This window comes from Chiloscyllium plagiosum, chromosome 3, assembly GCF_004010195.1.
Source record: "Chiloscyllium plagiosum isolate BGI_BamShark_2017 chromosome 3, ASM401019v2, whole genome shotgun sequence".
Lineage (NCBI taxonomy): Eukaryota > Metazoa > Chordata > Chondrichthyes > Orectolobiformes > Hemiscylliidae > Chiloscyllium > Chiloscyllium plagiosum.
Genome location: NC_057712.1, coordinates 21,942,407 through 21,955,106, shown reverse-complemented (window position 1 = coordinate 21,955,106; position 12,700 = coordinate 21,942,407).

The following is a 12,700-nucleotide window of genomic DNA, read 5'->3' as shown; positions in this document are numbered from 1 at the left end:
TCCAACGCCCCTCCCCCAAGTCCCTCCTCCCTACCTTTTATCTTAGCCTGCTGGACACACTTTCCTCATTCCTGAAGAAGGGCTTATGCCCGAAACGTCGATTCTCCTGTTCCTTGGATGCTGCCTGACCTGCTGCGCTTTTCCAGCAACACATTTTCAGCTCTGATCCCCAGCATCTGCAGTCCTCACTTTCTCCTTAGAAGGATATGGGCCAAATGCTTAGAAATGGGAGGAGATTAATTTAGGATATCTGGTCAGCTTAGATGTGTTGGGCTGAAGGGTCTGTTTCTGTGCTGTACAGCTCGATGGCTCTATCCAGCCTTTCAGATTTTTGCATTTTTGATTTTTTTTGCACTTTTGTTTGCATTTTGTAGCACTCTCACTGGAAGGTAGCAGTACAGATTGTCAGGTAACAGACATCAGTCTGGATCAACATTGCACACAGATCAGCTCAAATACAAGCAAGATTTAATTACACAGCAGTGCCATTTATCATTTATTCATACTGAAAAACATTGTAGGCGAACTGTCTACAAATTACCAGTTGACTAATGCTATGATTTACACCTTATAGCTGATCAATTGCATTTTATGCATACCTATTCACTAGTAGCATTACCACTATGGGGTAACTTGGCTACAGATGTGCAAACTGGCTACTTATGTTATCCTCAGCAAGCATGAATTGCTGTTGTGGGACCTTGAGATATCATTGTTGACATAATGCCAGGTACATGTTGTTCAGCAGTGGTGTTTGTGGATCTTCATAGCATGCCTGTTTTTTTTTAATATATATCTTGCACCGTTTTACTCATTAACTCTTGAAGTTATGTACTTGAAACCTCTTATAAAGCCTATAATTTAGCCCTATAATGATTATGCAGAGTATTTGACCATTCTTCGTGCTAAATATATATTTCTTGTTATTTGGATACCAAAGCAATTTTTTTAATGTCAAAATTGAAAGAACAAAAAGTAATCCACAAGGAGAAAAATTAAAAAACAGTTCTAAAAAGCTCCTGTAAAAATCAAACTGAAAGAAGAGGAAGTATGTCTAGATTAGATTCCCCACAATAAGGGGGGGGGGAACAGGTCCTTCGGCCCAACAAGTCCACATCAATCTTTCAAAGAGTAACCCCCTCAGTTCCATTCCCCTATCCTATATTTACCCCTGACTAATGTAGTTAACACTACAGGCAATCTAGCATGGCCAATTCACCTAAATTGCACATCTTTGGATTATGGGAGGAAGCCCACATAGACACAGGGAGAATACACAAGCTCAACACAGACAGACACACAAGGCAGGAATTGAACCCGGGTCCCCAGTGTTGTGAGGCATCTGCACTAACCACTGAGCCACCATTCCATGTAGCAGCCACAGAATGCCTTTGACAATGTCAGGATGCTGTGAAGTACTGTTCAGCGCTAAATTAATGAGTTTTGAAGCATTGTAATGTAAGAAACATTGTCGTCAGCATAGGCACAGCAAGGTCCCACAAATAACAATCATATAATAGCCAGATAAAAGGCTCAAAATTGTTATCCCCTGAAAATGCTGTGGCAGGTTGAGCTACGTGATGAAACCACACCTGTTCAAGATGAAAAATGAAAATAATGCAGATTCTGTAAATAAAGGGAACACTGGAATTTGGATTGAGAACGTTGCATGTGATTTGAGATGGGTAAAGGGAGATGTGATAAGGGTCTTCAAGATTATGAATAGAACGCTACACCAAATCTGATAGTCTGCTTCTACAGATCTTGGCCAGAGTGTCGGGAGTAATTACAATCCCAAAGTAAGGATAAGCCCCCCCCCCGCCAAAAAGAAAATGATATTAAAAGTAAAATTGTTTTCCAAGAGACTAGCTAGAATGTGACTTCATTCTGCCATAAATCAAGTAAAATTTGCGAATTATTTTAAATGAGGAATTTAGGAACAAGTGGAGCCATTCAGTTCCTTCAAAGTGTCCCAATACATTATGAGTTTGTGGCTAACCATAAAACATCAATAAAAGTTGTGCCAGAGTTTAATAAGGCCATAAAAAAACTAGATACTAGACTCAATTTCAGAGAGCTGGAATGGGGAAGTTGAAGTTGCATTAAACTTTGGTTAGACCATACGTAGAATACAGCAGACAATTTTGATTGCCATAATATGAAAATATATGGGGATATATATATATATATATGCAAAAGGTTGACAGGCCAGCCTCCTTCTCATTAAGAAGAAAGGCTGATGTGTGTCATGTTGATAGGTCAAAAGCCTGAATTGCTTATTGACATTTAATATTTTAATTCCAGTAAGTGTTCTTTAAAACTGGACTGTTACAGCCAAAATATGACTGCAAATGCAAATTCAGTGATTTACTGAGTTTCAGGCTGGGTGTTGAATGGCTGAGGCCGTACACTGATATGTATGAGCATACAGAGGAGATGCTTGCTGTCAGTGTGGGTTTGCTAATTGATGATGAAAAATATAGAAGTGTTTCAGATGCTTAGCAAAGAGCCAAGAAGGAAATACATCAAGAAACATACATGGCAATGGAATTTGCTCTGATTGCAAACTAATGCGTCCACTGCTTAACTAATTAGTTCAAGGGGCCACTCAATAACTAGCAATAACTGACTAACTAGTGAATCAAGCAATTACTTACTATCAGAGCAATTCTGAATACACCGAAAAATAACACTATGTACAAATACTTTCACTTTTTTAAAAAAATAGTGCGAAAAATAAGTTACAATGTGATTTGTTATTTTAATTGTTTCCTGTTGTGGTATCTTGGTATCTTATCAAATCTTTCAGAAATACTATATTATGATTACAAGGGAATTCACTGAATTCAAACAAAGATCACATTTTCCTCATGCCACTAGTTAAAATTACTGAAACATTATTCTTTTAACCCCATGCAAAAATAATTTGTACTTATCTCCTCCATCATCATCTCTGATTCTCAGCCATGGAATTTACAGGACGTGGGACAGGGTACATTGTCGGCATGGACAGGTTGGCAGTCGGGAAAGCCAAAATGTTTACATTATGTTTGATGTAAAAGGCACACGAACTGCAATATGAAACGGACTATCACTTGTTGCTGCACTCATGCTGTGGACTTATTTTGCAAGTGGCAATGTATTTAAATTCATGAACAGAGTACATAGGGAAAAGTTGTTCCTATTAGTAGAAGGATCAAGAAAGAACAGTCTTACATTTAATATAATTTGCAAAATAAGCAATGTGGTAAACTTTTTCACACAGCAAGCAGTTAACGTCAATAATACATTGCCTAAAAGCATGGTGGAAGTAAGTTAAATCAAGGCATTCAAAAGAGAATTGAGATCATTATCTGGAAAAGGAAGAATGTGCAGGGAAACAGAGAAAAGGCAAGTATCATTTGCCTATTCAGGTTGCATGCAGGAACATGATACATAAAATGGCCTCCTTCTCTGCTGTGAAATTTCTGCAATTTTGTGAAAAAGTTTAAGTGAAGTTAGAATGGTCCTACCTCAAGTTAAACATGATAAACATACGATCCAACTTCCCATCTTAGTCATAAATGAATTCAAATCCGGCAAAGGCCACCTGAATTATTCTTACCAAAATAATATTGTGCTGAATTTGCTGAAATTTGTGCATTTTGAAAGAACATAGAACAATTAAATAAGATTCTTATGTCACAACAGGAAACAATTAAAATAATATATCACATTGTAACATTTTTTGCACTATTTTTGAAAAAGTGCAAGTATTTGCACATTGTGTAATTTTTCGATGTATTCAGAATTGCTCTGATAGTAATTGCTAGATTCATTAGTTAGTTATTGAGTGGCCCTTTGAACTAATTAGTTAAGCAGAGCACGTATTAGTTTGCAATCAGAGCAAACTCCATTGCCATATATGTTTCTTGATGTATTTCATTCTTGGCTCTTTGCTAAACATCTGAAACACTTCTGCATTTTTCATTGCTCCATTGAGATTTCCCTCAAGCAATCATAGAAGCAACATAGCAAGAGCATAACACCGCATGTTTCAAAGGCAGTGAAAACCATAATAATATCCATAGCACTGTTATAAATCAGAAAAATAATAGCTCACTGCACCTGTTGTGAATAGACTGAGAAATCAAATCCTTACATTCTGAGCCGTAGGGGTTTATTGAAAGCAATTCCACCCAACACAGGAGAAACTGCTACGTGCGATTCTGTGAATTTAGAAGAGAAACAGACTGCTGCTCTAAGCGATGCACTTTGAAGCAAGATATTGGGCTCATTGAGGCAGAATGAAAATAAGTAAAGATCACGTAATGATGGATTCAAAGAGCCCTACTTAATAGTAATAATTATGCAAGGATCATTAAACATTACAGCATTAAAAACTTCCACTTCTAAGTTCAGCATAATATTTTCACTGCTGATCGAGACTGGAAATATATTCTGTACAAGTGCCTCAACAAAATGTTTAATAATCTTTTGTTAATGTGACAGGCATGTTGAACTACACAGAGGTAGTAGCCACATATCATTGCATTGGTTCAATCCAGACTATTTGGTGCCCAGTGATAGAGCACACCAATGACTTTGGCTCAATCTCCTGGTATTGTTGATGTCTGCTTTGAAAGTGAGCACTCGAGTGCAGATATTCACTTAAAAATTAAAAGATGCACAAATTACCTGAACAATCAATTGTTTCATTTTTTTGTTTGTGAGTGAGTTATTATGAGACAACATTTAGCTGCAATAACAACATTTCAATAGACTCTTATTAGATGTAACTGGGAGAAAATGAGGACTGCAGATGCTGGGGATCAGAGCTTAAAAATGTGTTGCTGGAAAAGCGCAGCAGGTCAGGCAGCATCAAAGGAGAAGGAGAATCGACGTTTCGGGCATAAGCCCTTCTTCAGGAATGAGGAGGGTGTGCCAAGCAGGCTAAGATAAAAGGTAGGGAGGAGGGACTTATGGGAGGGGCGTTGGGAATGCGATAAGTGGAAAGAGGTTAAGATGAGGGTGATAGGCCGGAGTGGGGGTGGGGGCGGAGAGAGCGGGAAGAAGATTGCAGGTCAAGAAGGAGATGCTGAGTCCGAGGGTTGGAACTGAGATAAGGTGGGGGGAGGGGAGATGAGGAAGCTGGAGAAATCTGCATTCATCCCCAGCTTCCTCATTTCCCTTCCCCCCACTTTTTCTCAGTCCCAACCCTCAGACTCAGCACCGCCTTCTTGACCTGCAATCTTCTTCCCGACCTCTCCGCCCCCATCCCACTCCGGCCTATCACCCTCACCTTAACCTCCTTCCACCTATCGCATTCCCAACGCCCCTCCCCCAAGTCCCTCCTCCCTACCTTTTATCTTAGCCTGCTTGGCACACCCTCCTCATTCCTGAAGAAGGGCTTATGCCTGAAATGTCGATTCTCCTTCTCCTTTGATGCTGCCTGACCTACTGCGCTTTTCCAGCAACACATTTTTAAGCTCTTATTAGATGTAAACCTGTTTAGGGCACTTAAGAATTTAATAGAAATGTTTTGAGTACAAATCCTTCCAATCTTTTTTATTGATCCAAAAGATACTTATTAGGCATTTGCTAGTTATTCAAATTAGCTGGGTAGACTGAAATTCTATTTGCATATAATGTTAATTTATTTCCCTTAGCAAGATGGTAAACTTTCAGGTGTGAATCTGTGGAATAGGAGTTGGTGCTCTCTGAAAGAAAAACTGGATAAGAGCTAGCAGATTGCAGGAGAGAACATTTCCTGCCAGTGGTGAGCTTACGTGTGAGTTGGCATCATCGTTAACTGAATGGAAAGGACAGCAAATGCATGATTTCAATGGTTTGCCATGAAATCAAAGGTTACGAAAAGGTGAGGAACCCTGTTTCAGAACATGAATATAACGAAACTAGAAACAGGCAGGGGATGGTAAACGTACTTCTTCTGGTCCCAGAGTTGTTAGGATTGATTTTAATAGCCCTACCATCTTCCCAGCCAACTAAACACTGACTGTGAATTTAACAGGGACCTATATACTTCCCAATGGCTTAGCTGCACACATGCTAACTGTGCCAAGCTAATGAGGAATCTAGGGATATTTTCCATTGTGTCTCTTGACTGAGCAATCACCTTTAAATTCTTTTTTGTTCTTCATTTTGTATGTGCATTATAGACTCACTCGACCAGTCCAGAGTGCAGTCGATGTGTTTGATCTAAAGCACTCCTGAATTAAAATTCTGTATCCCAGCAAGGTGCAAAAACCTCACTTCCTAATTCCTAGTGGGAGCCACAGAACTTGGCAATAAAATAGAACTCCCCTTCTGTTCCTCAAGCAAAAAAATAACCGAGTAAAAACTGGTCTACTTGCTCATAAAATGCTTCATCGAATTCTCACCATTAGTGTCCCATCAGTTATTGTCAGATTCATAAAACCGAAGAGTGGTATTTGAAAAAAAAGCAGTAGACTTCAGCTCACTATCACCAACACTATTGTTATTGTTTATATTTCTTGAAAAATAAAATGGCAAATTTAAAAGGAAAATATTTGGAATATCTGAAGTCAATTTTCAAACTATGTCATCTATATTTTATCACATGACTGCAAAGAAACATGGAAGAGTTAATTTATATTGTCTGGGATATTGGTATCCTTGGAATCACACACTGGTTACTGCTCTTGTCAGATCCAAAGACACTTCTGAAAGTTATACTGCATTAACCGTCCACGTTTAATACCAAACAAGCAAGGCTGATTATTTTGACCCAATCCAGCTTAATTTACTGCAGGTAATATGTTAGTCCAACAGTGCTCACTAAAATTATTCAAATAGACCACTCTAAATGGAAATTAGCCACTTCAACTAGGCAATTGAATGTGACTTTTTAGCACCCTGACCATAGACTGGAAAATGGTCAATTAAAGGCAAGGCAATGTCTCAGTTAGACTCAACTGTTGTAGCAAGCAATCAAACATATTGTGATTTGCTCTGAAACAAAACAGCATTTCTCACAGCAAAGAACTGTTGAAAAGATTGTAACTTTCTAAATAACTTCTTACACTAATGTCGGAGAAAGAATTCTCTGGGAGGCACTCTGATATGTTGATGAATAGAGTAAATAGAAATTAAAACAATTTCTCATTAATATAACCTCATCAATGATTGAACAATGTTTTGGCTTAAACACATTGGATTGTTATCTCTTTTCTGCCACACTTAGACCTGTACGTGGGGAGACAGTGGGAAATAAAACAAATGTCCTGCTGACTGAATGGGTGAAGCTGCTTCTTCCAGTTGCACCTTAATTTCTGTGACCAATATTTTTGCCAGAAACCGGAAAATGACAAATAGGGGTCAAATGATGCATTGAGATCTTACTATAGTCTAATACAGTTTAGGAGGCAACCATTTTCTGCTATATCCAAATGCCATGCGAAAACTGAAAGCTAGCCTAATGTGGATTTTTTTCTGTGCTTTTGGAGCTGAAAAATGTAACATTTCTGTTGTACTGTTAAAATTTTCCTCGAGCTGAAAAATGCTGTTCCATTTCATTTCCAGTCCCCTCCCCTTTAAAGCACCACTGTAGCCCTACAAGAATTAGTTGCCTCAGCAAGCTTCTTAGCTGACAAATGGCAAGTTGCCCATAAGCAGTGTGGTTAACACTGATAGTTAGCTTTCTGAGACTGAGTGAAATCCAAGCACAAGAAAAGGAGGTTTCAACCAGTAACGCCATTGTCGTGGATACATACAAATATAGGAGTTAAGAACAGAATCATAGAATCCCTACAGTGTGGAAACAGGCCCAACAAGTCCACACTGACCCTTCGAAGAGTATCCCACTCAAACTCATTCCCCTACATTTACCCCTAACCTATACATCCCCGAACACTATGGGCAATTTAGGATGGTCATTCACGTAATCTACACATCTTTGGATTGTGGGAGGAAACCCATGCAGGCACAGAGAGAATGTGCAAACTCCACACAGGCGGTCGCCCGAGGCTGGAATCAAACCCGGGTCCCTGATGTTGTGACACAGCAGTGCTAACAACTGAGCCATATGCCACCCCTATAGGCTATTCACCCCACCCCCCAAGCTTGCTGTCGTATTCAACAGCAGCCAGTCGAATCGCAATCTTCGAACCTACATTCTCACGTACCATGTAACTTTTCATTGCTTAACAAAAATTTATCAACCTTTGCTTTAAAAAACATTTAAAGACTCTGCTTCCATTGTCTTTTGAGGAAGAGAGCTCCGAAGATTCATGACTGTGTTACAACCCTCTCTGTTCTTTTTAACGTTTTCTTCTATAACAAACTTGTAATATTAATGTTTAAAAAATTATCAGGAAAATATTGGGATTCTGTGTGATGTTCACAAGTCAGTCAGCTTCCCCACCACCCCCACTCCATTGGGGATTCTAGCTTGGAGACTGCAGAAATCATTATGGACCAGGATTGCCCCCTGATTAATCTGCTGTGTGCAATGGAATTTTAAATGTATTACAAATTGAATAAACTCCTGAGATTAGTTATCATTGTCTATTTCATATGGTATTTGGTGGGAAAGCCAAATCTTGACATATTTTTGTCACACAGCCCATTATAACCCAAGGAATCAATTGCCTGTAGTATAAAACATAGTTCCGATCAAAGTAATCTTCACTGTGTTCCACACCCACACCAATCATGTCATCTCTGCTATTATAGATCAGACTGATCCATGTTCTTCCACTGGGTTCCTTGATGGTGACTTTGCAATTTAATTTACCAAAGCTTCTAAATTTGTCTTAAAAGCATGCAGCAATGGAGTATGGTTTCCTTTCCGTGATGGTCAATGTACCAGCTGCCTGGATCTGGGATGCCAACTCGCAGAACATTTCAGAGATCATCTCTGAGACACATGAACTAAACAACCCCACCACCCTGTAGCCGAACACTTCAACTCCCTCTCTCACTCCACCAGGGACATGCAAGTTCTCGGCCTCTTCCACCGCCAAATAAGCCACCCAACACCTGGAGAAAGAATGCCTCATCTTGCGCCTCAAGACCCTCCAACCACACGGCATCAGTGTTGATTTCACCAGTTTCCTCCTCTCTCCACCCCCACCTCATCCCAGACCCAACCCTCCAACTCAGTACTGCCCTCTTGAACTGTCCTACCTGTCCATCTTCCTTCTCACCTATCCGCTCCACCCTCCACTCCAATCTGTCACTATCACCCCCCACCTTCATCTACCTATTGCTTTCCCAGCTACCTTACTCCCCAGCCCACCCTTCCCCTCCTATTTATCTCTCAGCCCCCTTCCCACTATCCTCTCCACCCACCCAACATTCCTTATGCCCAAAATGTTGCCTTAGATGCTGACCGACCTGCTGTTCTTTTCCAGCGCCACACTTTTCAATCCTAGATCGAGGAAGAGGTGACTGGGAAAATTGACCATGAAACTGTTGCCATAGCCTGAATGGCTGAAATCAGAATGTGGTTTTCTGGAGCCCTTGGAAATGATGAGAAGTTGCTTCAATTTTCCACGTGTGTCACTGACGAGGAAGTTTGCCATCCTGAGTACGGCTTCTCTCTCCCCCAGCACACAAGACAAAGTATGTATGGTTACTTTTGCACACCACCTTCTTTAGTTTTGCTTGTAATATTTCGTGCAATTTGATTGCAGCATTTCAAACACAAGGCTTCACCACTGGTTAGGAGATTTGATGGTCATGGGTTGCTGTAGGTGGCTGAATGTGTTCTGATTTTTTGCCCTGGGTTCTACTAGTAAGTCAAACTGTAAGCAATCACCAGAAAAGGGCACAGCCCTAGCTTTCTCCAAGAAAATTGTTAATGTCTTGGAATGCAAAGTTTGGAAGAAGGCGGAGTCCACTGGACAGGCATCCTCTGTCCTTGAACATCTTTCCCACGTTCCTTAGCTTCTTACACCAGCTAAGCCTGTTATTAATACCTGTATTAATAAACAATCTTACTCTTGAGGGTATATGGTTAGTCTTATCTTTTCTCTTCCTGTAACTTCTTCACTGGATGAAAGTTCAGGACAGTTTGACACAACTCTGTCCCACACAGCAACAGAATTTGCATTAAAAGTTCTTCAGCCAATCAGTTATTGGTCATTTGGAGCAGATAACAGGTGAGGTTAAGGAAGAGACAGTGGTGGAAACAGCATTCACAGGTGAGGAAGAGAAAACGGTGGGTTGAAAATGAATTAAGGAGACTTTGGATCAGGCTGCCACTCTCTACACAAATCATTGTTGCTAACAATTGGACTCAGGCCACCACCTTCTCTTCTAAGGTCCAAATCCAAATGTTTTGCAGGTTGGTAAGGTCATGAGATGGGCCTGAAGCCAGCAAGTTCCTACATCTCTGCTGCCATCAGAAGATGCTCCTGCTCACTTATATTTTGTAATTCTCCTGGTGCTTTCTCTTCCAGCTGACTGTCTGTCTAAGATTCCTGAGGTGGATGTACCTATGCTAGTTACTGCAAAATAGAGGGTGAATGGCACTGGGTTCTGCAAATTGGAATGTTCTTTAATGAAACTGACAGCCCTGCTTTCATGCAAAGCTCCTTGCGGAGCTTTCATGCAAAACAATTAGAACTCAATCTACAACCTATGCATTTAAATAGTATAGCACATAGTAATATATTTGCCATGATGTTGTGAACAGAGTGAGCCCAGTAGCAGAAATGGATTGACAAACAAGACAACTCTTCTTTTGCCAAATTTTGTCAACTGGCATCTCCAAACCTATAAGTGTGAACTGTGATATTCGTGTCTACTATCACAGCTCTATTTTCTGCTTCAGGAAGGTCTTGTGGAGCAGTGGGTAGTGTCCCTAGCAACAGCTCCAGAATTGAGTCCCACCTCAAAGCTTGATGGCTTAAAGAGGAGTTTTTGTGGCATGACCTAACAGCTTGATATCAATCTGTAATCATTCTGATACACCTAAAGCAACAAGAAATAACTGGAGAGTCTCCTAGTCAGTCAGAAATGTTTGGTAGCTGCAGTGTAACAGCCTCCGCATGTTACAATATTCTACATGCATGCTCTTATCAAGGGCTCTGTGGCAAAAATCATCTTCAAGAGAGAAGGAGGTTTCCCTCTTCTAGTGAATAACTCTTCTTTAAATAGCACATGTTGTATGTGCTGCTATTGTATCTTCTAAGTGTGTGGGTTCCTCAGGGGCTTAAGTGTTCTAAGTGTGTGGGAGGGTGGCCACTACCAGTCTAATGAGCGCAGTCTTGTTGAGTTAACAGGTTGTAGCTCATTACATGTCTGCAACTACTTACAACTTATAAAAATAGGCTCTACATTACTGCAAAGACTCTTGGGAAAGCCTAGACTTACGTCTGCCTCCCGCAAAATCCTAACTCTATTCTCCAGCCAATTCCTCATAACATCACCGCAGTGTATTGTGTTAAACATGCACCTTTTCAGACCCACCCAGACCTATATGCATGATAGCACTCTCCTTCTATTCCAGTGTTCTGAGTTCTTTAACAATGTTTAAGAGACATCTTGACAGATAAATGAATGGGCAGGGAATAGAGGGATACAGTCTGCGCAGAGGCAAAAGGTTTTTAATTTGGAAAGGCATCATGTATCAGTGCAATCTTGATGGATCGAAGGGCCTGTTCCTGTGGCTGTACTGTCCTTTATTTCTTACATGCAACAGCAGCCACTGTGGTTTAAGAGATGTACTAATAGCTGGATATTGTTCCCTCCCACTCTCACTGAGCATACTCTTGGTGGGAACGCAAGTCCAGGTCAAAAATTTGCCATACATTTTAAGTTAAGACAATGTTGTTGGGTTAGCTAGGCACAATACATGAACTTCTGCTGAAAATTATTAACAATTGGGATCTTGATTTGAACACAGTAGATAAAGCGTGTGAAAGCAACTCTGGGGGAGACTGGAGTACCAACGTTCAGTTTAGAATTTTAAAGCAAAAGTAACTCAATGCTGGTATGTTTAAAATGTAATTTAACTAAATTACCCAGCATAAGCTCAGTAAGTAACATAAATATTCAGCATGCAATCTTCCTTTCACAACCCATTTGTGACTTAAGCTGGTCGTGGGTTCTGAGGTTAGTCTCTTTATTGAATATTTATGACATTTAATGAGTTGTCCAAAAAAATTCTAAAATGCAAGTAATAAATATGTCTTTACAAGAGTAATTTGATTAATACAATAATATTTTCAGAGTTGCATGACTATTTTTGTGCTCTTTGCAGAAAGAAAACAAGGTTACAATTTTTAAACCATACTAATATGAGGCCTGTTTGTGTCTGCACTTTTACTATACTGTGGTCTGCAGTATTTGAATTAAAGCATTTTTATCTCAACATGCAACTTTGTCTGAGTAAAATCTAGTATGATCTTTGAATAACGACTAAGATTGGCAGAAATATTGCCAGTAGTCCAGTTGCAGAGTAAAAGTTAATTGTTTATTTTAAAAGGGCACTAACATCACATTCATGTTTCAATGTTCATTATTTTTCATTCAGTTTGTAGAAAATGCTTTGACACTGCTTTCATTTGAATTATCAATTTTAAAGATATACCTAACTCTAGGGAGTCTACACAATTTGTTAAGTCGTAGAGTCATAGAAATGTACAGCATGGAAACAGACCATTTGGTCCAACCCATCCATGCCGACCAGATATCCCAACCCACTCTAGTCCCACCTGCCAGCACCCGGCTC